Genomic DNA, 26,868 nt, shown 5'->3' with positions numbered 1-26,868 from the left:
AAACTAACAAACTCCAAATGATCCCATTTAAATTCTGAGGGGCTCTTTGGCAAAATGCATGTGTCCATCTTGTTTGCCCACTGCAAGGATCCCAGCACATAATCCGTCTTTAAATATTATTGGTCTAATTTGACTGAGCAATATTTGTTCACGCGTTGGCAGCTAATGTAAGGAAAACAAAAAAGGGGAGTCCCTAGAGTTGCGTGGTGGTGATGTAGGTGGCTGCATTAACCCCGAGTCATTTTTTCATCACCAAGTTGGAGCTTAAGACTCAAGTGGCATTTGACAGATGTGTGTTAAAAATGGATAAACCAGGAAGGGAAGGTTTTGAATTCTCAACACTCATCTCGGTGTTATACTGCTACTAAATCATCATGTTCATTGGAGAGATCAGATTACAATGTGTTTTGCATTTCTCTCCCTTCCCCGCCCTACAAATGGGTTGCAGCTGGTGCTCATTATTTAACTGTAGAGCCATGCAATGCACCTTCTCCCAAGTGGGTGCTCTGCCTAGATATCTGACTACAACTCCCACAATTCTCGGGGATGCTGGGGGTTGCAGGGAAGCTCCTCCGTGCAACATCCTATTGGGAAAGGCCATGCCCCACTGTGATGTTTGAGGCCAAGATCCTATTGAGAAAAACAGGACAGAAGTCCAACCATGAAAGCTTTCCCTCTGCCTTTGGTGGTCATTTTTTTGCATGATTGGGGGTGTGATCAACTGTGCAACCTGGGAATGGCCAGAGGCATGCTGGAGAGCTTGCAGGATAGGTTCAGTCACTCACACCATTCCCCTTATGTGATCAAGATAACTCAGTGGTCTAGATATCTAAGCTGGAAGTTGGGAGTTCGGTTCCCCACTCCTTGAAAGGGGCTGGACTTGATGATCTATAGAGTCCCTTCCAGTTCTGCAGTTTTAAAAGTATTATATCATAGAAGGCAATAGGATTATATTAATTTATCAAGGAATTTTAACAGCAAACAACAAACATGGAAACATTGGAGACCAAAGGGGGGGAAAATTGAAGAGAAAAAAAATCAGACTAAAAATGTTGTGTTCTGCACCATCAGGACCATTAGGGAGAAACTGCTTAAACCATTTACCCTTCTGGGACCCCCTTCCCCTTCCAAATACTATATAGACTCATAGGCAATAAGATTCAAGTAGCAGTGTTCAAATGTTTGGCCAGTTCATGGCTGACATTTGCAACTGAATTGAATTCAGGCTCACGTTTGAATCCCAATAATGTGAAATGGTGTGAGGGTTTGGCTTTTGAATCCATTTTTTTGCTTCAAAGAAATCAGTAGGTTTTTGATGCTTTGAAACAGGTGGAATATTTGTTGGTGTATTTAACAGATAACAAGTGTCTATAACATGATTTGGACACTTTTCTCCTTCCGCCAACGGGTCCTGAAGGGGCTTCCAGTCTTAGAACAGGAACGGGTTTCCACTACTGCCATTCTAAGGGCCAACAGGGGCATGGGCTCATCATCTCGGTCACCATTCCACAGGGAGCGTCCCTCTGGGTCTGGATCCATCCAGGGTCCTCCCTGTAACCTTTTCTCCTCATCTCTCTTATCCCCCATTCCAGCCTTTCTTTCCTTTCTGCCTCTCTACCTTCTCTTTCTCCCCTCTTGGCTTCCTCCTCCACTCTCTCGCCTCGGCTTCTCCCCAATAAGATGGTCGGGATGGGTATACTCTTCTCTTTCTATAACCAGCTTCTTCTTTAGGTACCCTTAATCTCTTCCATAATCCTGTCCAAAGATCTTCCATCCATGCCCACTCCCAACCTGGCCGTAATAGCTCCTCCTTCCTTTTTTATCTCTCCTGCTCCTGCCTCAAACTCCACCCTCTTCTTTCTCTCCTTTCCCAGCTTGTCTTCCTGAACCCCTCCCAATGATCAGATGTGTGAGGCAGCGATGTGGTGATGCCATTTTACATTGACATACCAAGGGTCAACTTGTCATCAAGTTGAACAAACTTTTATAGAAGAATAAATGTGGGCCCTCCACAAAGTAATATTTGAACAGAATGTGGTTGGGTTACTTGTTTGTAACTGCAAGAATATGATATCATGAAAGATCAAATGAAGACTTTTGTTTTTATAGCAAAAAGTCTTGTATCGCTCTTAGCTGGGACTTGGACGAGTTAAAACTACTGGTATCCAGAGCATCTCAATGCGTAAACTCAATGAGTTGCCAAGAAAATTTACATGCAAGCAGAAACATTGGAAGAGAGAAGCTTAACCTCTCGTAACAGTCACACTGCTATAAAGTCATTCAGATTGTTCAGGTCCCAAATCCTTTGCTTGACTGCTTTGGTTTAAGAGAAGGAAAGAAAGAGAAGACCCTATATCAAATTAACTCTCTGAACCATCTCATCTGAAAGGGCAAAATGCATGTTAAGGGAAATGCACATTTCCTGTTATTATCATGCTTTTCCATTGGGCACACAGTTCCTTCAAAGCACAATCAGACTTGCCAATGAAGCCCTTGTTTACATGCCACTGACCAATCAGGAGACAAAAGCAAGTTAGTGAAACTCATGCTAGGTCAATCTCACATCTTTTGCCACTTCAGACAACTCCGTTTCTAATGAGGCACACACTGCCTCATCTAGTCTGCATCTCAGAGGTACCCTGAAGGATCTTGCCTGCAGGCCAGGGAAATTTAACATTGGCCAAGCTAACAAGATTCTTCTTGTTGTTTTAACTGAGCAGTATGATCCTAAAACTATTTGCTTAGATATTCGGTGTTCAATGAAGCTTTCTCATAACTGCAGTCTAAAGCTAGTTCTTTGGAATTTGGTTTAAAAAAACAGTTTTTATATGAGACAAAAGTGTAGAGGGGTCTAACCCAGTTTCAGCAACCTTCCTTTAAAACACACAGTCTAGCTCTTCTAAGAAGTGATCCCTCTACATCAGTGGTTCTTAACCTTTGCTACTCGGATGTTTTTGAACTGCAACTCCCAGAAACCCCAGCCAGCACGGTTGGTGGTGAAGGCTTCTGGGAGTTGCAGTCCAAAACTCCTGAGTAACCCAAGGTTAAGAACCAGTGCTCTACATTACTGGTTCCCAACCTTGGGTCCCCAGATGTTCTTGGACTAAAACTCCCAGAGGCCTTCACCACTAGCTGTGCTGGCCAGGATTTCTGGAATTATAGTCCAAGAACATTAGGAGTTCCAAGGTTGGGAATGACTGTTCTAGATGTATCTAAAGAAGGAAGAAGTGACATTTACTCACAGTTATCAGCTCTAGTTACAATCAGAAGTGGGGGGAGTGGAAGGTAAAAATGGAATTCCTGTCATGTAGAATGTTGGGGAGGGAATAAAAGGCCAAAAACTAGAGAACAAGTCAAAACAAAGAGAAAGAAGGGGTTGGCCAAATTACAGAGCTGTGAAGAATCAATCAATCAGTCTACCAATCAACAGTAAAATATGTAGTAAAAACAATAAGGCAGCTGCCTTCCCACAGATGCTCAGCGTTAAAGCATGCAAGATTGCAGTTTTCCCAATGGTCTACTACCAGTTTGTGGAGACGGATTTAAAAATGAGGTGATGATACATACATATCAATGCTGTTGAATCAGCTAATGTGATTGTAATAATAATAATAATAATAATAATAATAATAATAATAATAATAATAATAATAATAATAATAATAATAATAATAATAAATCTTAGAACCACAGAGGTAGAAGGGGCCCTATGGATCATCCAGTCCAGACCCTTCCAGGGTGGCCCAGTGGAGTATCAAACACCGAACCTCTGCTCCATAACGAGATACTTAAACCACTGAATGATTTAACAATCATGTCTAACTAGGCACTGGCAGAGGGACTGTTTTACAACTCAAAAATAGGCATGTTGGCTGTTGGATTCTAAGATCAGAAGTGCAAAAAAAGCCCCAAACCCCCTTTCCCCCAATCTTTGGGACCGCTCTAAAGCTGTGTGACTGAAAATGAGACAAAACGGTCTGCTGGAGCCTTGAAAATTAGGTTGACAGCCAAAATGTGCACTTTCTGGCTCCTAGTTCTAATATGAACTCCTGCTACTCCAATTTGCATTTAATTCTCTATCCATTGGATCATATTGTTTCACTCCTGAATGCTTCATGCTTGCCAATTCCCCCCACCCCAAAATCAGAGTATGACACTATCATATATGAGTGAGAAAAGCCTAATTCAGTGTTTTTTAAGCAGTAGAGCATATCCCCTAGGGCAGTGGTCTCCAACCTTAGGCCTCCAGATGCTCTTTGAGGACAACTCCCAGAAGCCCTCACCACCACCTCTGCTGGCCAGGATTTCTGGGAGTTGAAGTCCAAGAACATCTGGAAGCCCAAGGTTGGGGACCACTGCCCTAGGGGAATATATTAAGATTTCAGGGGAATTATATGTACTTTAATACATATACATATATTCAATATACTGTATATAGTCCAAAAAGGGGGGGGGGGAGACAACAATGTGTTACTTTCTTAGTATGCATTTATTGCACTGTCCTATAATGCATTGATGTGCACTTATTTTCTTTATCCTATCTTTATCTCTGAGCTTCATAGTAGTGTAGAGTTCAACATATGTGGATGGTGGCCGTGCGCACCTTCTCAGGTTTCTACCCACTAGATGTGCCAGTCCTTGGTGTTAAAAGTTAGTTAAAAAGTTAGGTTTTTTCTCTCTCCCGGAAGTAATGCTAGATTATCTCTGCTGAGAGAAGGGCCACCTACTTCATTTTCACCTTTCAGACTTTAAAAAAGAAATGTATTGGAGGAGGCGGGTTTGCAGCAGCATGCAATGTTTATTTTGTATCCAAATAAGGTGCAGATCTAAAAAGCCTGACAGACGCAGTCCTAATTAAATCAGCAGAAAGGACGCATGCGCACATGCATACAGAGAGAGCAAGACACACACACACACACAGAGAGAGACAGAGAGAGAGACAGCGAGACAGAGATCAATAGGAAAGGATGTAAAATCTAGTCACCCACTGTCTCTTAGAGTAGGACCTGAAACGAAAACCTATCCCAGTCTCTCTGGTGATGCTCTAGACTGTTTCTGATGGAAGGTCTAGATGGAGGCACCTATTGAAATGTGTCTGAAGAAGATTAATAGGACTTGTCAGTGTTGGGAAAGCACTGCTTTGCGGTAAATTCCTACCAAGAGAAGATGAATTACCGATGAATGCCGAGTTATCAACCCCATCACTATCATTTGACACTAAATCAAATTGAGTGGTTATCTGCAATCAGATTTTTTTCTTAAATTGAAAAAAAAAAGGCAAACCACCCCTTTCAGCTTAAGCCTCTTTTGTACACAAACACATGGTGGGGAACAATTCTTTTTTTTTGCCTTGCACATACAGCAAAAAGAGGATCGTTTTTTAAGCTGTTATACAAGACTTTCTTTCAGAAGCACGTTTCAAGGAAGAGGGAGGGGGGGAGAGAGTTTGTTAGATAACACGAACTCTCCTTCACAAAACAACATTGACTACACAGGACATGTCTGTTGATTCTCACTCAACGTTCACATGCCTTTTCCATTCATTTTAGAGAACAAGATATGTTAAGAAGAAACCTTCTGGCTGAGAACACCCAAATTCAGCAGCCTACTTCCAGCCATAAGATACCTGTCACCTCTTGGAAAGCTTCAGTGAAGATGTCAACCCAACGATTCCCCTTCTTCCTTGCATCCAGTGTATCTGGGATTGAAAGGTACGTGCTGCCTCTGAATATGGAGATGCTGTTTATATATCATGGTCAATAGTCCATTATATTTTTCCTTCTCCTCCATGAATTCTTCTGCATCTTACCGTATTTTTCCATGTATAAGACGCCCCCATGTATAAGAGTGGCTTAGCAAGTGTAGCAGGAAAGGGATCAAAGTGCTTCAGGATCGCTTTGATCCCTGCTTTCACCTCCACTTATTTTTGTTCTCTCCTCAGCTTACTTCTGTGTATAAGACGACCCTTAATTTTTAGTCTAAAGATTTTAGGCAAAAGTATAGTCTTATACATGGAAAAATACAGTATTCAAAAGTATCTAAACAAGTACTCATCATATTTCATGACAGTCCATCTCACATGCATATGCCATTTGTTTTCTGCTAGTTTTTTAACTCCATATCCCATAAATCTCCATTCTGCCAGACCCACACCAATCTTCGCAAAGCGAAAAAAAAACCCATTTAAAACATCATTTTGCGATCGCAATTGTGATTGCAAAAACATCATCGTGAAGCGGATTCGTCATAATGCAGGGTAATTGTTAAATGGGGCACAACTGTAGATTTCAATTATATAATCAATGACTTTGTATCAGGATCCCGCTGTTATCTCATGAGACTCCAGCAAACATAAATAGATCCTAGAATGCCTAGTTCTTGAAACTGAGATTGCCCTACCTTTAATTTATCTATAACCTCTTCTATCTCTTTTTCCTCAATAAATTGTTCAATTCTTTCACTATCTTCTTTTTTGCATTGTAAAAATATTATTATTCCCTCTATATTATCAGTGTATAACTTTTTTAAAAATTCTGAAATGCTTCTAATTTTTCTTTCATTTTTAAAATACCCTTTACCCGCATCATCTTGAGTCAACCTTTCTCGCTTGGGTAGATCTGGCTAACAGTTTAGAGTTTTCATTATTATAGTCAAAGTACTCTCTTTTTGAGTAAATTAAATTCCTTTGTACCCTTCCCATTTGGATCTTTTCTAATTCTTTCCTCTTTGCTTGTAGTTCCATCATAACTCTATTATCCCTATTTCAGATAAACATCCTTCCTGATTTCTTCATATTTTCCTCTAAATCTTTTGTGTGCTTTTTTCCCTGCTGTTTTTAAAGGGCATATGCCTCTTTGAGGTTATCCTACTATTGGCACATTGTGAAAAGACAGGATTCTCTGGAAAAGGCAATCATGCTGGGAAAGGTCGAAGGCAGCAGGAAAAGAGGAAGACCAAATACGAGATGGACTCATTCCATGAAAGAAGCCATAGGCATAAGTTTTCAGGAGCTGGGCAGGGCTGACGAGGACAGGACATCTTGGAGATCGCTCATTCATGGGGTTGACAAAAGTTGGGGGCAACTTGACAGCACATAACAACAACAGAACCCCTTGATCCATTGACCTGAGATCTAGAAATTTAAAGAGCCATTACTTCTGTGGTCCCCAACCTTGGGCCTCCAAATGTTCTTGAACTTCAACTCCTAGAAATCCTGGCCAGCAGAAGGTGGTGGTGAAGGCTTCTGGGAGTTGTAGTCCAAAAACATCTGGAGGCCCAAGGTTGGAGGAGCACTGGATTACATGACAAAGACCCTGAGCTTGGAAAAACACACTATTTTGATGACAACTCCAAGAATCCACCAGCCAACACGGCCTGTATTGCAAAAAAATTATATTTTCTGAATTCTGAGAGTTCATTAGTGAGGTATAGAAACCAATGTTCGGATTCATTAAAGAGCAGATGTCTATATATGTGGACTCATCCTTCATCCTTTAATCTCCCTTTCAATCTATAAAAGCTACTAAGCAAGTTAATGCTAGAACTCAGGAAAGTTATTTTTTAAAAAAACTACAGCTCTGTAAATTTGCTAGGCACCAGGCTGGGGTATTCAATGGACAGGGGGTCCAGAAAAACAGCCAGCCCCTTTTTCTAAGCTATGGATCTTATTGAATCCCATCAGTTGGAGACAAATATTTTGAATAAATAAGCCCAAAAATTATTGTTTGAGGAGAGACCACGACTTAACCTGTGCAATTGACAGTGGCGTTACCTTGGCCTGCACATCTGGCTGCCTAGGTGATCAGGCTGACATTTGGCCCTGGCTTTCACTAGCTAAATGCATCCAGCTGTTTCCTTGCTTGTCTTCCTCGGTTTCTGGATAGTCAGACCAAATTGCACCACATACTGTCAGGAACTACAGTCAGGAATCAATCACCACTGATCTCATGTGATGGACTCAACATGTAGGAAACTTAGTGTGTTCTCTTAAATGGAATTGCGGAGTATGTGGGGGGGGGCAGGGGTGAGAGAAAGATTTTTGATCTATTTCAAAAGCCAGGGCCTTTCAATGGCCTTTGATGGTTATGGCTGAGAAATGCACCCCAAAGTGGAAGAATATATCTTTCAGAATTTAAATAGTTTTCAAACTGCTGCAAGAATTTGTTTTAGAGAGAGCCTTGGAGAATTCTATAGCATGGGAAATAATCTATAAAGTCCATTTGACTAGTGCAATGTGCCAAACTGTATTTGTTAGATCCAGCCTCTGATGTGGTCAGATTCATCTGCTCTAATAGCTCCAGAGTAAGAAACAACAATAACAAACTATGATCTTGTCTCCTCTTCTCTACCTAAACAAATTCTTCTGTATAATTACCTTTGGTGGTGAAGTGGCGAGATGGTTGCAGAGAAAATGCGCATTATTCAGAAACAAGGATAATAACCTTAAAACTAAAAAGCTGAAAGGGACCCTATGGGGTCCAGTTCCTCAAGGAGGCTCAGTGGGGAATTGAACTCCCATCTAGAGATGAGCATAAACTGTTGGATCAGTGGTTCACGTCCATTTGTCCTTTGGACAAGCAGGTGTACGGCACTTCTCACCCCCAGGTGTTGGCCATGCAGAGTAGGGAAGATGGAAGTTGTGGTCCAACAGCCCAAGGAGAGGGGGGTGCCCACCTCCTTCTACTACTAGCACTGAATCCGGTTGAGAAGCAAAGCATTCCCTTAGAATGCTACAGAGTGTACTTTTTCAAGTACAGTGGGGTCTTGACTTGAGAACTTAATCCGTATTGGAAGGCGGTTCTCAAGTCAAAAAGTCTGTAAGTCAAGTCTCCATTGACCTACAGTGCATTGAAAACTGATTAATCCCGTAACAGGCCGTTTTTGTTCCAGTTTGGTTTTTTTCTGGTCTGTAAGTCAAATCTCAGTCTGCAAGTCAAACCTAAATTTTGCGGCCAGAGAAGTCTGTAACTCAAAAAGTCTGTAAGTCAAGCCGTCTGTAAGTCAAGGGTCCACTGTAAGCCATCAGAAGACAGAACAATTCACCTGTCACCTATGTAACTTCTTTGGTCTTTACTTTAGACTCTACCACTTCAGGGCTGAGAGAATGACTGTACAAGAACCTTGAATGCTGCACTGAAGACACGTTAGAGCTTCCTTTCTGCATTGTGTTGGTAAGACACAACCCTGATTTTATACTCTGAGAAAGGTTTGGGTAGCAATGGGTAGATGGCAATACTTCTTAGACACTGTTTGTCTAAACCTTCTATTTTCATGATTTGGGGTGGTGGCAAAAATACACTGTTTGTGGTCATTAAAAAAAATGCAGTTCTTTGGCATAGGGATAGGGCAACTCTGGCAGTTTATTTGTGTTAACTATGAGCTCATATATTATGTTCCAGTATGCACTTGTTGGCTGGATAGCTCAGTGTCTTACGTAGGTATCTGGCTGCTGAGCCAGAGGTTGGGAATTGAATTCTCCACTGTTTCTCCTGTGATCAGACTCAGCCTGGGTGGCCTTGGGCAAGCTGCACCATCCCAGGATGCCTCTAGAAGAAGGGAATGGGAAACCACCTCTGAGTGTTCTTTCCCTGAAAAACCCTGGAAAGGGTTGCCTTAAGTCAGAGTTGACTTGATGGCTCACATTTATTATATATATACACCTGTGCGTGGTAGCACACAACATGGAGTTCGTGAAAGAAAACGGACATATTTTGGAATAGATCAGGAAGGGACAGCAGGATCATAACTTTGTTGCTGACACAGCCTCCTTCAAAACCATCACAAACTTTATGAAGGTACCCAATTCTTCTCAGACTCAACTTTTGAACCCATTTGGACAAGAAACATCCAACTATGTCTAAGCTCACGATGCTCTATGACTCCAAAGGATCAGGATAGGAACATGATTCTCACCTTTCCCTTCCTCTTAGGTTTGTGTCTCTCCTGTTTGATTTGTGGATCTTTGGTTCCCACCTCTTTCCCTTCTGTCTCAGCACTGTCACACACTCTGTATTCACATCCCGTGGGCAAGAGCCTTCCACCTCTCCTTGAGGCTTAAAGAATGCATGCCTTTGTCAGCCATCCCCTGAGTACATGTTATTATAACAGCAAGGTGGCCTGACAAAAGTTATCATAGAATCTACACCGCCTACCCAGCAGGAAAACATGGACAACCTAACACAGACAAACTGTGATAAGAGCCATAATTGAGAAAACAATCTGATGCTCCCTAGCCAACTCCTTATAAAGCTAAATGATTGGACAGTAGAGAACTTCCAGAAGCAAAGAATGACGTAGGCACAGCATGCCTGGGAATTCATTGGCCAGTGCAACCGTTGGCTAGACCCACCAACTGCTTAAAGAATCATGACATGCTTCACCATCATCAGCCTTTTAACTATGTCGCTGATGTGCAGCAAGGCCGTGTATTTCCAGACACTCAAAGTTAGGCATCTCTTATAAAATGCTAAATTGAAAGATAACCAAGAGAGCAATCCAAGAAGTAAATTCCATTGGTCCTAGATTATTTTTATTTATTTAAAATATATTCACTCCGCCTTTCTCCTTAAAAAAAAGACCCAAGGTGGTTTACATCATTAAAAGACAATATTTAAAGCTAAAAATAGTAAGTGTACTAAAAACGCTCAAATGCCACACTATTGCACAGTAAAAAAATACTAAAAACATTCAAGAGCAATCATGCCCTATTGTGGGAGTCAGTCACTGAGGAAAGGCCTGAAGAGAAAGGTCTTCACCTGCTTGTGGAAGGACAACAAAAATGGGGCCTGCCTGGCGTCTTGTGGGAGGGAGTTCCAAAGTCTGGGAGCAGCAACAGAGAAGGCCCTCTCCCATGTCCCCATCAAATATACTTTTAAGGGTGGTGAGATTTGAGAGAAAGGCCTCTGATGATGATCTTAAAACTTGGAGAATCTCATAAAGGGAGATACAGTCCATGAGATAGCTTGGACCCAATCCGTTTAGGGCTTTATTGTTTAGAACCAGCACTTTGAATTGGAATGAAGAATGAAGGAAGTTGACTACATCCACAGGAATATACACATTTCTGCATGGGCAGTGAAGCAACGCCACCAGCTTGCCTTTTTCTGAACCATTCCACCCAATCACAGCTGAATTTCCAAGGGTTTTTTACTCCCCAAAATTTATGCTTCATGGGATCCAATGACAAGAAGTTTTTTTTCCCTTTGTTGTGGAAGGTATAGAGTTATTCGGTGTAGGTTATATGTGTGTGTGTGTGTGTGTGTGTGTATTCTAAACTAGGCCTGTGAAGGCATGCTTCATCTTTAATTCATCATTCTCAGCTGAAAGAGATTAGCCATGTCTTGCACGCACCCCCTCATATGGTGCTGACTTCATCAAGTATGGCCTGAAATTAATTAGCCTCATTCATTCCAAATGGGGGAGAAAAGGATAATGGAGCTGCATTTTAAAAGATGACCATTGCAACTTGGGCACGATGTGTTTAGAAAGCACCCCACCTCCTCTTTCCAGAAGGATTCGTAGCCCCTGCAATGTTATGTCAAAATTAGCAAGAGACCAAGAAACATGAAGATGCGGATCTGATTACGTTTTTGAGGGTAGGTTGTCTTTTATTGTAAAATATAAGAAGGGCAGAGACTCAGTGCAAAAAAGAGAAAAGATACACAGGGAACAAAAGGAGCAAAGATGGGCTATTCATCGTTGATGAAACCGTGTTCTGAAATAAACTAATGCATTGTCTGAATTTCTACTAAGCAACAATATAATACTTTTGTTATTAAGTTGTATAATAACAATTCAATATTGTATTAAATAAAATGGTCTATATGTCATCAAGTTGCTTAAGATATTTGGTGAGCATAATAGGGTTTTGGGGGTCACAGGAGATGTTACAATTCCTACTCCCCAATGCATTTCAATGGCCATGCATGGTGCGAACTGCTGGATAGCTCAGTGGCTTAGGTCTTTCGCTGCGAAGCAAGAGTTCAATTCCCCACCTGGTCCTCCTTGACAAAGGCTGGACTCCATGATCCAGAGGGTCCTTTCCATCTCTGCAATTCTACGACCATGGTGTTGAAGAAGAAGCTTGATTTCCTGAGCCCTAGTTTGATGCTGTATCTAGTCAATTATTTTGGCTAAAACATTAAAAGTGAGATTTATACACGACATTTTCGACCATTGCACTCCAGGCAGCCCCTGTAGCTTTCTTCCTTTCCACGTTAAACCTTAAAATGACCCCGCAGGGTAGGTTTTGCTAAAGGAAAATGTCTGGCCCGAGGTCATCCAATGAAGTTCACAGTTGAGGGTGTCTGGAACCTAAACCTTCCTGGTCCCAATTCCATACTCTAACCAATACAGGGCAGGGACTCTCACCATTTAAGCCACACTGGGAAACACAGCAACGGTCTGCAAAATTGCAAAACAGATCCAAAGGGCCCAAAAGTGTGAATCTTGTGGAAGGCAGGCTGGAGTTGGAGCAGAAGAGAGAACAATCCAACAGCCATGTCAGTCCAGAGGCCACTCCTGGGTTTAAGTTGACAGAGGCTGGTTTAAAAATATGGCAGGTTGAGGTGAGAAATACATGTATTTATTTATTTATTTATTTATTTATTTATTTATTTATTTATTCATTCATTCATTCATTCATTCATTCATTCATTCATTCATTCATTCATTCATTCACTCACTCACTCACTCACTCACTTACTTACTTACTTACTTACTTACTTACGTACTTACTTACTTACTTACTTACGTACTTACTTACTTACTTACTTACTTACTTACTTACTGCCCCATTACTGCAATAGACTATTCTGGGTGGTTTGTAACATGTTAAAAGCAAATTAATCAATAAAGTTAAATAAAATACACAAAAAGCAATAAAGAACTCCAAGTGGTGAGATTTGCAACTTAAACACAGAAATGTATGTATGTATGTATGTATGTATGTATGTATGTATGTATGTATGTATGTATGTATGTATGTATGTATGTATGTATGTATGTATGTATGTATGTATGTATGTATGTATGTATGTATGTATGTATGTATAATGCCTCTGAATAGTAATGTTTTCAGGGGCATTCGAGGGAGGGGACCAGGCACAGCTCCACTAGGAGCTGGTTCCAGAGTATTGGAGCCACTGCAAAGCAGGGCCTGCTTCTGGCAGATAATTTTCTGGCCTCCTTTGGAGTAGCCACCTGGGAGGACCATCACCTGGGAGGACCTAGTGGAGTGGGTAGATGACACTCCAACAGGTAGCATGATCTCAAACCATGAAGGTCTTTGTGGGTGATCATCAAAACCCAGTCTGACCTGGGATGTAGCATCATTCTGCTTATTTCAACAGAAAAGGAAAAGCATTCTGTTCGTGTCACACTAAAACTGGGAGAAAATAATAATAACAGCAAATTCGGTTAAATTATTCAAAAATGTGCTGAAACAAAATTGTTCCCTACCTGCGCAGGCCAAATGAAATAGGTACAAGCATTCCCAGCATGGAGACACCCTTTGTGAACCTCCATGTCATGTGGGCTTTGAAGAAGAAGAGCCGTTCAGAAACAAAGGAGGTGGCAACCCGGATTCAGTACCAAGGCATGGCTGAATCCTTAAGGCTGCAAAACGAGGGGTTAATCATTCAATGCCTTCCTTCTGCCCAAATGGGCAAATTTGTCAGTTTTGCCTTCTCACAAACTTTTATTTTTAAAATCCCAACTCCCCCGCCCCCCAAATATAGAGAACTGGTTGCATGCACTGAGGGCTGTTACTCCATCTCTGCCAAACCAACATTTTTGACAAAACGCAAACAGCACGCTGTACGAGATGAGAGATATGGAACAATTCAGGATTTTATCGTATGAAAATAATTATTAAACACTCTTGCTTTTTCCCTCTTGTAAGTATGCATGAGGTCCCCAGATTTTTTTTCTACTGTCTCTGCCATCTTTGGTTTAATTAACACAGGTATTTGAATGGCACTCCATTTATCAAGCGATTATGGATTAAACAGTAACTCAGGACTGACAATGAAAATGTTACCAGGAGGGCAGAAAAGAACGGCTTGAAGAAACCCATTCAAATGACTTTGCCACTGCGGGCAAGAACAAGCTTCTGCAAATATTAGCCAGGAAATGCAGTGCTTTTATTCATGTGGCTGGAATGTTTTGTTTCGCAGCCTGCAAAAGTTTGCTCCCTGCTCCGTGCCACTATTCATTAACACCATGAATTGTGGCTAGTTTCCTTTATGCTCGGTTTTAAAGAGAAAACCCAACCTATTAATCTTTCCATCATGGAAAAGATGCCAACAAACTGGAGCAAGTTCAAAGGAGGGCAACAAGGATGATCAGGGGGCTGGAAGCCAAGCCCTAGGAGCAAAGACAGAAAGAACTGGGCATGTTTAGCTCTGAGAAAAGAAGATTGAGGGGAGATAGGATACCACCCTTCAAATAATTAAAAGGTAGTCCTACAGAGGAGGGGCAGGATCAGTTCTCAGTCATCCAAGAGTGCAGGAGACACAACTATGGAACCTACAACCTACAAGGAAATGGATTTTGGCCTACTATCAGGAAAAACATCCTAACTGTTAGAGCAGTATGACAATGGAACTAATGACCTTGGCAGGTGATCAGCGCTCCAAAGCCAGAAACATTCAAGCAAAAATTGGACAGTCATCTCTCAGATTTGCTTTGACTTGGATTCCTGCACTGAGCAGGAGGTTGGACTTGATGGCCTTACATGCTCCTTCCAACTCCATTATTTTACGATGGCACTTTTCCAGCTATGTGCCAGGGACATTTAGGGTGCCATTTAGAAGCTTCTTATGGAGCAGCTGAGGCTTCCACAAATCCACGGAAGTGTCTCCCAATATGGGGGTGGGGAGGGCCATGGATGAGGACAGGGAAGTTACCTCATCTCAAAAATGTTTGAGAAGTACTTGTGGGTGTCATGAACTGTCCATGTTTCAGTACTATGATTGGGTGAAACAACAATGTTTGAAGGACAAATCAAGACCAAAAATGTTTCAGGTTGGGGACGTTCTTTGACCTTGAATCAGCTGGGGTGGTGTGTGTGTGTGTGTGTGTGTGTGTGTGTGTGTGTGTGTGTGTGTGTGTGTGTGTGTGTGTGTGTGTGTGTGTGTGTGTGTGTGTGTGAAAGAGTACCCCTCTGCACCACAGAGTGCTTCCATGGTACAAGGCGAACAGTCTTCTTTCTTTCTTGAGTGGAAGAAATAGATAATTTTGAATGGCGGAAGGTTTCGTAGGCTGGGTGTTGCCCCAGTGTGATCACGGCAACATAATGCACAATCTCTTCCCCAACCCTCATGTTTCCTACCCAAAAACTCCACCACTAACATTTGTCAGATCATATCACCACATTTTTGAGGACTGGACAATAAAAGCCTTCAAAAAGCAAGTAAAAATGCTTGTTTTTTTAAAAAAGGTTCACATTTTGTATGGGAAGCTCAAGAGCAAAGCAAGATAACGTGATTCAACAAGGATTTCCTTTTTTTTTGGCCACCACATTTGGGGGGAGCAAAAGTGCAAAATTCTTGGGTGGGATAACTGGCCCTCATCTACATGAAGCCACTGTCTCGAGCCATCTTCTTGTTGTTCTTTTGCCTTGCCTTGCCCCCCACCCCCACCCCACCCAGCAAGATGTCATTATGGCTATTTTGACTTTGGATCTGGCAGCTCTTAACAAAGAAATTGCACTGCATCTGTACCAGATATCCAGATTCTCCAACCATTAGGTTCTTTTGTTTTTAGCACTCATTTCTTCCTTTAATTTTACCTTGAATGATCAGCTGTAACACTCTATTTCCCTATGTATATGTGATTCAATTTATTTATGCTAATGTGATTCTTGCTTTCCCCATTGTATGTGTTTCATGATTGTTTTTTTGGCCTTCAGTAACTCTTCACTGCTCACCTTCTTAATTTCAGAAATTCTTGGGATGCTGGAAAAAAATCCACATTTCAGACACTTGTATCTTTTTTATAGCAGGCTGTGTCAAAGTCCACAATTCCATGCCATACCATAGAATCAAGAATACATAGCAACTTAAAATGCACATTATCCAAGCCAGTTTTAAATGCTGTTTTGTGCTGTAATCTTAATCTTAAAGGAGCTATTTTAAGTCATCTTTATCTTTATCTTTTCCAACATACAACAAACTTTTATTTGGAATCTTGAACTGTATTTCTTGGGCTCCTTATTTTTTATAGATGATCACAAACTTGGTTTTCTTTGCATTCATTTTAGACATTGTTGTTGTTGTTGTTGTTGTTGTTGTTGTTGTTGTTCTTCTTCTTCTTCTTCTTCTTCTTCTTCTTCTTCTTCTTCTTCTTCTTCTTCTTCTTCTTCTTATTATTATTATTATTATTATTATTATTATTATTATTATTATTATTATTATTATTACAAAATACCAGGTACAGTCAGTCAAAGTTATACAAACATTGACTGGTATTATATAACAGATACAAGTTTTAAACAAAAACCTAAGTATCTGTTAAATATAGCACAGTATGTATGCTGTTTCTAATCTTGCCATTTTTTGTAGCTCTGATGGCGTGATTTTATTGCTTATAGTACTGTCTGAAGTTTCTTGATCTTTTCCTCAAAGCCCCAATGACTACAGGGACCACTGAAGTGTGTTTCATCCAGGTGATATGTTTTGATGGCCAGGTCTCTGCATTTTGTTAGCTTTTCCAATTCTTTATTTTTAACTCTGGCATTCAATTGAATTGCAATGTCAATGATCCAGACATTTCTTCATTCTACTACTACTATGTCTGGTGTGTTATGTTCAAGGTGTCTCTCCGTTTGGATCTGGAAATCCCACAAACTCTTGACTTCCTAGTTTTCTGACACCTTCTCTACCTGCTGTTCCCATGGATTTTTGGAGGGTGGCAAGTTATATTTTTTTGCATTAATGACCAGTGTACTGTATTACCTTTGCCACTCTATTATGTCTTAATTTTGTAATATATTTGTGCAGTCTTTGCACTTTCACAGATGAGGTCTGACACAGTTTCATCTTCTTCTTGGCAGAGTTGATGATGATGATGATGATGATGATGATGATGATGATGATGATGATGATCATCATCATCATCATCATCATCATCATCATCATCATCATCATCAATCATCATCATCATCATCATCATCATCATCATCATCATCATCATCATCATCATCATTTTTACCTTACCATTCTCTCTAAAAAGGACCCAAAGCAGCTGACATAATTAAAATACAATATTTAAAGCTAAAAGCAAAGTATCAAACAAATGCCACTCTAGGAAATGATAAAAGCAATACTAAAAACACATTCAAAGGCACAACTCTCCATTTAAAAATTCCACTCAGGCAGCCTGTTACTTAGGGAAAGCTTGCCTGAAGAGAAAGGTCTTTGCCTGCTTATGAAAGGACAGCAAAGATGGGGCTAGGGAGGCCTCCAGTGGGAGGGAGTTCCAAAGTCTGGGAGCAGCAACAGAGAAGGCCCTCTCCTGTGTCCCCATCAAATGCATCTGTGAAGGTGGTGGGGCTGAGAGGAAGACCTATCCTGATCATCTTGTTCATTACTTACTTAATTGGCTTTGCTGAGTAACCTTTGCAGAACATCTAAAGTGTCCATGGGTAATGCTGGACCTCTTCATTGACAAAGAATACACTTAACCAATGGCATAAAAATGGAAGAAAGTCACTATCAACAGAAGAAATTAGACCAAACAATAATTATGTTGATCGTTCCTCCTTTTACCATTCTATTCCCCCCGTGCCCATTGCAATAAAAACACACCTGCCAGCAAAATATTGCAACACTCCTACCATTTTTTGTTTCTCTTTTAAAGGAAATTGTGTTTATAATTATAAATACTTATCTAGAAGAGCCGTCTTTGAGAGAAAACACTAGAAATGAAGTGCGGGGATGAGACTATTGTTGCTGTCGGGCACTTAAGGGCCGCAATCGCTCTCTCTTTTAACATTTTTTATTTTAAAACAACAACAACCAACGTCAACAACATCTCTGCACACGCCTTCTTTGAATTACTTATCTCCCTCATCTCTCCTCAAGGAGACATATCTGCTGAGTATGCAAACCACAGGAGGGCGGCTAGCCACAGAATTATAACAGCAAAGGTGTTCAATATGGCTTTCAAAGGGGTGCATGACCCCACAGAGGCCGGGCTTTCTAATTTATTTCTTGCATTGGTGGAAATGGAGAGTACTATCTGTGCTGGAGCTTTGTGGCCTTTAATGTTGGCTTTCACAGTTGTGACAAATAATGGGTGAAAGAAAACATATGGGAAGAAAAAAGAAGAGAGTATAGTTTGGCACCTTCATCATCTCCTAAATTATTACAGCTTTTTTCATCTTGACCATGATATATATATGTATTTTAAACAAACAAACTCATTTTGGATCAAAACAAGTTGTTGGGGGTCATACACTTTGTTTTAGAAGAGAACCATATTTCCTAGAGACTTCCATCAGCATGATTCTCCATCTTTTCAGAGTATTCTTGAGTACTGGAGGGTGTTCCATGAGCAGTATATGCCAGCTGCAGGCCACCTGCTGCCAACCCCTGAAATACTGTGCATCATAAACAACAACATTTGGACTCCAGTGGGGCACCTTGCCAAGGGCATCATCAAATACAGACTGAACTCATCCTAGAAGAGGAGGATGCAAGCTCAGTGATACAGCTGTGGAACATTTCTGTATCCATCACGATTCAAAAAGATCTCCCCCTAGAAGAATTCTAGGGTTATTTTATGAAAAATTCCCTTAGCTGTTCAACAGAAGTGCAGGGATTCACAGAACAGAACAGCTTTGAGTTCCCTACTCCTTTTTTCCCCCTCATCAACTGGCACTTAGAGTCTCAGTTACTCACTCAGAGACATTAGTGGGAGAAAGATTTAAAAAAATTCTATTACTCAAACTCAACTAGATCAAACAGCAAACTGGCAAAATATGGCTGCTTGCAGCAACAGGCCTCAACACTTTCACAGACTGCAAGAGAGGTGGAAAAAAGGCAGAGCAGAGACGCAGGGTTCTCTTTGCATCAGAGGCGAGAGGGAGCCATTGGTTAGTGCTGGATAGATTGACAGTCACCCCAGCCCAGAAAGGTCCCTCCCAGCCAAACATACTAAAGGCAGCATGCGAGGTTGCAATAAAACTCCAACAGAATTGTGCAGGAGAATGTCAGAAATTATATGGCAGACTGAGTAAGGAATCCTCACAGGTGGCTTACACCAGTGGTCCCCAACCTTGGGCCTCCAGATGTTCTTGGACTTCAACTCCCAGAAATCCTGGCCAGCAGAGGTGGTGTTGAAGGCTTCTGGGAGTTGTAGTCCAAGCACATCTGGAGGCCCAAGGTTGAGGAACACTGGCTTACGCAAACGGTGCATGGCAAACTTGACATTCAGATTAGCCATGTCCACCAGTTTAGATGACTTCACGAAGGATGAATCTGTCCATGACAACTTATAAGGGCTACCTGCTTCTCTTGGGCTCCAAGCAGGAAGACAAATCTTATGATACACCATGCTGGAGGAGAAGAAAGTTTGGTTTTATTTTGCCTGGTGGCCTTAATGCTTTGGTGCCCTTCATCCTTGTATTCTCCACCAGCATTGGTGTCATTGACTTAGCAAAAAGAGTTATCGTGACCCACGGCACAGAAATTTAGAGGGCACCAAAAGATGTCAATGGAAGGACATGAAGCTTTTTGCCTCAAGTACTCCATCTGTTTTCTATATATTTCACTCTCTTCACTTAAGCTAAAGGCCTGCAAGGTCCCAACGGTCATAATGGCTAGTTATGGCTGTGATGTCTCCTCCAGATCCTGAGGCCATATATTCCAGAAGATCACTTGCTGGGGAGCATCACCGAATGAGAGTCTTTCCCACCTTGCTCTCCTGATGGTGGGTTTTCTCAAAGGCATCTCATTGGGCACATAGGAACAAGGATACTGGATCGGATAGACCTTTGATCTGATTCGACAGGATTCTTCGTAGGTCTTTATGACATTAAGATCAAGAAGAAAGAAAGTGGAGGTCAAATCATTTCCCCGAATACTCAGAACTTTGGGTGGTGGAGGAGGGTGGAAGTGGGCAAACATTCCTGTAAATGTTTGTTTTCCTTCATCACCGTGCATTTTGATATGAAATTCGAACCTGATGGAATTCTGGCTGATAATAGCAATGCAAATGACATATCCCCTTGTTCTTGTTTTCAAATGCTGGACTTCATCTCTACATAGTGTAAAGCTAGTAGCCAAACAATGAAAGGAGGAGGAGGAGGAGGGGAGCACTGGGGAATAGAGGTCCATTTCAAAGAGAGAGAAAGAGGAGAGGAGGGGAAAAAATCTACATTTTAATGAAAATATTTTCAAGCCATTTCAAATAAGAGTCCAAGAGAAATAATTACAAAACTTTGGAAAGAAAGAGCATTAGCTTTGATAGCTTTCTCCTCTGTGAAGCAATTAAAACGAGCCATTTTTCAAATACTAAGCAGAAAATTACTAATGGACGGACTCTGAAAAGCTTTCATTTCAATCTCATGTCCTTTCTTCTTTCTATAAAAAAAGGAAGGAGGAAAGAAAAATAAGGTGGTTTTCAGATAGATTACTACATAAAGGAGTCACTCGCTAGATGTCATAAAAACTATGGCAGTGTAGAATGACGGAGATTAACAGCTAGATTTAAATCACGCAACAGTCCAGTTAATAGCAACGTCTAATTAAAGAATGCATTATAAGTCTGTAATGTTGATTTGATGAAGAAACCTTCAACTTTGGATTTTCCAGTGGTAACTGATGGCTGCAGGCGGATCATATGTCTAATGGCAGCTGCCCACTTCATGGAACTGAAAATGCCCTGTCTGTTCTATGAGAGCTGGTAGCTTGGATCTGATGTATAGGGATCCTTAGCTGACTGAAGTGATCTTCTCCCATTACAGATAAATACATAAAGGAGTCTATGATTCTGTGTTGAACATGGCTGTGTGGTGGATTGGGACCATCACTGTTGCAATTAAAATTACTAACAAAATCCACTTGATTTAGACTGATTTGGGCAGGGCCCAGACCGAAGCAGAAAGGTCAATCTTGATTTTGGAGCAAAGTGAAAGAAATTCACAAATCGGTTTGTGTCCAGAGCATGAGCCAGATTGGAGGGGCCCAAATCATCATCATAATGATCATCAACATCTAGAACTGCAGAGCTGGAAGGGACTCTATAGATCATTGAGTCCAACCCCTGTTAAAAAGGCACAGTGGAGAATCGACTCCCAACTAGAGATGGGCATGAACAGCCAGTTTGCCAATTCGTGCTGGTTCGTTTATTGCCCAGACAGGTATCTGGCACTTTTAAGCCTCAGCTCCTCCAGTGGGCACGCACAGAGAAGCATAGCCTTGGCTTCCCTGCCCCACCTCCTCTGCCTTTGAGTGGGTGCCCACTGGAGGATACAAGGCTTGGAAGCATCAAACAGCTATTTGGGCAATAAACGAATCGACGGTTTGTGCCCATCTGTATTCCCAACCTCTGGCAACCACTGTGTTATCCAGAAAATCAAAATTTAAAGATGTCTAGTATGCAACCCAGTGCAGTTAACTGTCTAGAATTTGGCAATTTCCATTCCTCTTTAGGAGTAAGGCTTTCCCAAACATTGGATCAAGACCAGTATCTGTTTTACATCCCACATGGTTAGCTTCCTGTGGCATAGATTGCAACAATTAAAACACAGTAAAAAAGATAAAACAATTAAAATACAATTAAAAATATACTCTAAAAATTGCCATCAGGACCCACAGTTGATATTATTTCAATTAAAAGCCTTCTGGAACAGAGAAATTTTGACCTGGTGCTGAAATGTCATCAGTGTCGGCGCCAGACGAATCTCAGTCGGGAGGGCGTTCCATAGTCTGGGGGCAGCTGCGAAAAGGCCCTTTGTCTACAAGCCGTCCCTCTTACCTCCTTGAGGGACCGCTCTTTCAAAAGGTCTCCCACCCAGGTCTCAGTAATGCATGTCAGGTCAGCACCCTCATCCAGAATTATATCATGGATGAGGGCAGTCTTACTTTGTACTGACCTGGCGTTCATCAACAGCACTGTGTGGCTTTGAGGTTTTGCTGCTATGGCCACCTGATACCATCTGGGTGGGGGTAGGACTAGAAGAGGGGATAGATGTAAGGTATCTAAACTCTCTTCTCCTACGTAGGCATATTCTACCCGCACTGTCATTCCTTCCCCTACCCAGCACCACCTCAATGGCTGCCTCCTCCAATGCCATTCCCTCTTCCTGTTCCCTCAGATCCACTGTGGGTCTCTACGTACGTGACCTGATGGTGCTTCTGAATCACAATATGGAACCATGTCACCAAACAGGCTATGTGGATAAAGGCACATGAAGTAAGGCATAAAATGCTAAGAGTTAGTCATGATTCGGCGAGTCGGTCTCCCTCTCTTTCCTAAAATCAGGCGCAGGTGACACCTTGAATTGACCATTAAGAATATAAAACAAGCAAACAAACAAAAAAGCAAACAGGGAGCTTTCAATGATAGATCTTCTTCTTCAAGGCTGTGTATCAAGTTTTTGTTTATATGCTGTTGTCAGTGTCCCAAATTGACATGGCTTATAATGTTGAGGCCAGGTTTGCTTCTTAGATGGAGATAGCTGCAGTATGCGAGGCTCCTTCTTAGCTAGCAGTTTGGACTTTATGGCTCATCTCTTAAGTGACAGGAAGGCAATCTGGGGCAAACATGTTCTCAACATCATCAGCCATGTGAATTTGGGAGATTAACAACAGCATGTAAGTTGGGACTACCCCCAAGAACTTGATGCAGAGCCTTGAAGAAGATCATCTGTCATCAAAAGCTCACTGTTTGGTTTTTGGTTTTTGGTTTGTTTTTTAATATATATTCTTAATGATCAATTCAAGGTATCACATGTTCCTGCATTTGTATTATTTCCACAACCATGTGGCCTTTCCCCTGATGTTTATCTTTCCTAAACGTAGGATTGTATGTGCCGTTGTCTATTTATATCTGGTTACATCCACAAGCTTTCACCGTGAAGACTTGAATGTTACTTCTAAACTTGACAGAAAGCAGAAGATCCTCCTACCAGGTTTCTTGCAAAAATGTTGCACGCCTGTCTCCATGATACGCCAGCAGTTCCAGCTGCAAATTTAGCTCCCTGATTTCCTTGCTGAGCCACCAAATCCTGGGGAATCATCCGCCAAATGGAGGATGCCTGAAACCTCCAAATAACACCAACGACCTTAGGGGGAACATGCCAGGAAGGCATTTTAGTATTGGCTAGAAGAGGATATTAAAATACAAGGCATTCACTGTAGTAAAAACAGGGTACCTCATTCCAGCTGTCTATATATATTCCTTTCCAGCACTAAATCTGTCCAGGGACCTTTCAGAAATACAACATTAAGCCTCGTGCCTTCACTTAGTGAATAGAAATGTGAAAAGGATGGAGATAAAAATCAGAGGGACATACAATAGCGAATGTTCTATGATTTAATCACCATTACAGCTTAAAACAGCACAGTCGACATTCACCCTTGGTAAGTCAGGGATAAATCTCTGTCTGTGGGTGCCTTAAAGAGTGACGGCATGTGGTCGTTCCAAGTCCCTTGACAAAGAAGACTTCGAGAGACAGCATGAGGGAAATAGCTGAAGGACGCCGGAAACAGGCTGGTTCAGAGAGGGTGGTTTATGAACATGGTGCCACCCATACTGGTGTGGAGTGATATATGCAGGGTTACTGTCAACTGGCATTATTTGGCAGCTTCTGAGGCAGTGGATCTGAAGAACCGGTGTCATGCTTGTTGCCAGGGTCACCTGGTTTCTGGGGCCAGAAGACATCTCATGGACTTCTCATGATGCCTCAGGTCTCAAAGGAAAGGAGAGGCAAATTTCAGATTGAGCACTCTGGGCTGGAGAGAAATGCTGATTTATAGCCATGCATGAAGTTGGTTTAAAGTAGTGGCGCCCAATCTTGGGTCCCCCAGATGTTCTTGGACTAAAGCATCCAGAAGCCTTCACCACCAGAAGCTGGGCCAGACAGGATTTCTGGAACCAGTTTGGACTGCCAAGTGGAGAGACCTTTGCGTTATTGTTACTTTTGTGCTTCTCCCTGGTTTGAAGTGTTCTTTTCCTCGTAAAACCCTGCAAATAGCAAACTGGCGTGCAACAGAATGACTTCTGAAGCCATCACTCATATATATATATAGTTGTGTGTATCCCCAGAACTGGATGTTCTGGTTGCCATGACTGACAGAAACACTGAACCTGAAGGAAGCTCATTGGCTAAGAACTTCAGTTGCTTGAATTTTCAGGCGCGTCAGAAGCAAATTTCATACCTTAGAGCACTTTTCCATTATCAAATGGGTTTCCCACCCCTGCAACTTGAAACGCACGTCTCCTTGGAGAATTGCTTAAAGATATGGCGTTTGCGGCATAAAAAGCTCATATTTCTAATCCTCTTCAGAATGGTTTTTATTTTAGGGTGGAAATGAAAAACAGCAGCTCATACTAGAAAGGAGATGGAGAGGAAAGGCAAAGAACTGTTGGATGGCGAGCCGAGAAAGTGTGGCAAAAGTCAAACAATCTTGTACAAGATGAAAGCAGCGACAGACAGAAGAAATGTCATTTCCTCCGGGGGGAAGCTGCACTACAAATCCAGCGTTCAAAGTTCTCGTGTTTCATCCTCACAAATTCCATTACATTAGAAAGATTAGAAAAATTGCATTTTGTTTCCTTGGGCTGTGAAAATGCAAGCAAAGTAAACTCATGGGAGAGAGGTCTCTCTCTCTCTCTCTCTCTCTCTCTCTCTCTCTCTCTCTCTCTCTCTCTCTCTCTCTCTCTCTATCTGTACACGTGTGTGTGTAGGGGGGGGATGTGATATTTCTTTCCCACAATTGCAAGGACCCAGTTACTTGCACAAAGAACGGAGGGATGTGGTAATGCAGAGGCAAGCCAAAATGTTTGGAAGTCCTTGTTCTTTTTTAGATCATCTTTTGAATTAACAAGCATGAAACGGAGGGGCAAGAACAGGGTTATGAGCTTCTGTTGAAAGATGGTTCTACTGAACAATTGGTCTTAGATTTTTGGAAATGCCCAGCGACAGCTGTTTTCAGGGGGAAAGCAGATAGAGATACAACACTGCAGCCTCCAAACCCTACGTTTGTTTATGCAGGCCGTTTGCCATGGAACGCAGTTAATCAAATGGACTGAACTAATCAAATCCACAGTTTCTAGGGAATGGTGAAGAGTTTTGAGTTTCCGTTTTCCCCAATAATTTTTTTTCCTAGCAATGCCTGCTGAAATGTTTCCCTGTTCACTTGTATCACCCTCTCTTGCTTGGGCACTCTGTTGGTGAGACGTGCTCCTCACGATGTCACATAGCTTGAATGGAATGGTTATGAAACTTAGTGATGGCTGTTTCAGCCCATGATCCCTGCTTGACTAGGATCATCTTGGTGACATAAGTCAGGTAGGCAAATTATGCTGCAGTGGGGTGGGGCGGGTGTGGAAAGGCAGTGCAACAGAGGAATTAGATGGAGATAACACCACAAATGGAAGTGGTTGGGTGAGAGGATACAGGCAGAACTTTTCCAGAAAGGAATACCTATAGTCAAACCAATTAGAGAAACTGAAGAATGCATTCTTGAAGGCTTTCACAGGCGGGATCTGATGGTTGTTGTGGGTTTTTCAGGCTCTTTGGCCATGTTCTGAAAGTTGTTCTTCCTAACGTTTTGCCAGTCTCTGTGGCTGGCCTCTTCAGACGACTGGAGTAGGAACTCTGGCCACAGAGACTGGTGAAACGTCAGGAAGAACAACCTTCAGAACATGGCCAAAGAACCCGAACAACCAAACTGAAGAATATTCAATAAAGAAGTGAATTATCTACAGTGGTGCCTCGCTTGACGAGGATAATTCGTTCCATTCAAATCGCTGTTAAGCGAAGTCCTCAAACAAAATGAAAAAGCCCATTTAAATATATTGAAAACCGGTTCAATGCATTCCAATGGACGAAATACCTCAGCGTCCACTGAAGATCCTCCATAGGGTGGCCATTTTCCAGTGCCTGTAATGTGAGGAATCTGTCCTAAAGCACAGCAGGGAGCCATTTTGCACAGCGGGTGGCCATTTTGAAACCTGACAATCAGCTGTTTTTGATCATCGTTAAGAGAAAAATTGGTTCCCGAAGCAGGAAACCAATCATCGTAAAACGGAAAAAAAACATTGAATCATTGGTTTTTTTTAAAAAAAAAACACTGATCGTCAAACAATTTCCTTGTCTAATGAGGTAATCGTCAAGCAAGGCACCACGTTGATTTTAAGTGACCACGTGATGAATATCATAGCTAACATATTCACAGCAGAAGCAATATTTTGAGGATATGAACCGGTGGTTTAACTGGAAGGGCACTTTAATCAGACATCACAAAAAGACTCAGATTTTGGAGTGAATCGGGATCAATGGTGCTCATTGGAGGATGAAGAGTGGTGAAGTTGCTTGGGAATTTATCCATGCACTTTAGACAAGGAGAGTTGGCTCCTCCCTTCAAAATTCTCCCTCCAATGTCCTCTGCAGCAGTGGTTCCCAACCTTCACCACAAGCTGTGCTGACTGGGATTTCTGGGAGTTGTAGTCAAAGAACATCTGGAGACCCAAGGTTTGGAACCACTGCTCTATAGGATTTCTTTGTGTGCTGAGTATCAGTATGTGCACACTGTATAAGCAAGGCTACAAAGGAGATAACAGAAGAAGTAGAAGCAGTAGACGCATGATTTCTATGTAGGATTCCCTCTTGATTCAGCCACTCTTTTTGGTCCTGAC

General features: G+C 41.7%; 1 protein-coding gene and 1 long non-coding RNA gene across 11 annotated transcripts in view; one reads left to right on the top strand and one right to left on the bottom strand.

The window, feature by feature from the left end:
• Positions 1–17,055, bottom strand: part of LOC144584629 (uncharacterized) — a 228,540-nt gene extending 211,485 nt beyond the window's left edge. The window contains exon 1 of the long non-coding RNA XR_013539003.1: positions 16,264–17,055. This is a non-coding gene — a long non-coding RNA (uncharacterized LOC144584629). The remainder of the gene's footprint in view (positions 1–16,263) is intronic.
• LOC110072990 (uncharacterized) overlaps positions 1–26,868 on the top strand; it is an 80,655-nt gene that overhangs the window by 26,479 nt on the left and 27,308 nt on the right. For all 10 annotated transcript variants that reach the window (XR_013538998.1, XR_012081587.2, XR_013539002.1 and 7 more), the window contains exons 3-4: positions 5,550–5,711; positions 9,079–9,170. The gene's annotated coding sequence lies outside the window, so the exon portion shown is untranslated. The remainder of the gene's footprint in view (positions 1–5,549; positions 5,712–9,078; positions 9,171–26,868) is intronic.

Source organism: Pogona vitticeps, chromosome 12 (assembly GCF_051106095.1).
Source record: "Pogona vitticeps strain Pit_001003342236 chromosome 12, PviZW2.1, whole genome shotgun sequence".
Taxonomy (NCBI): domain Eukaryota; kingdom Metazoa; phylum Chordata; class Lepidosauria; order Squamata; family Agamidae; genus Pogona; species Pogona vitticeps.
The sequence above is the reverse complement of the archived record's forward strand: the minus strand, read 5'-3'. Positions and strand labels throughout refer to the sequence as shown.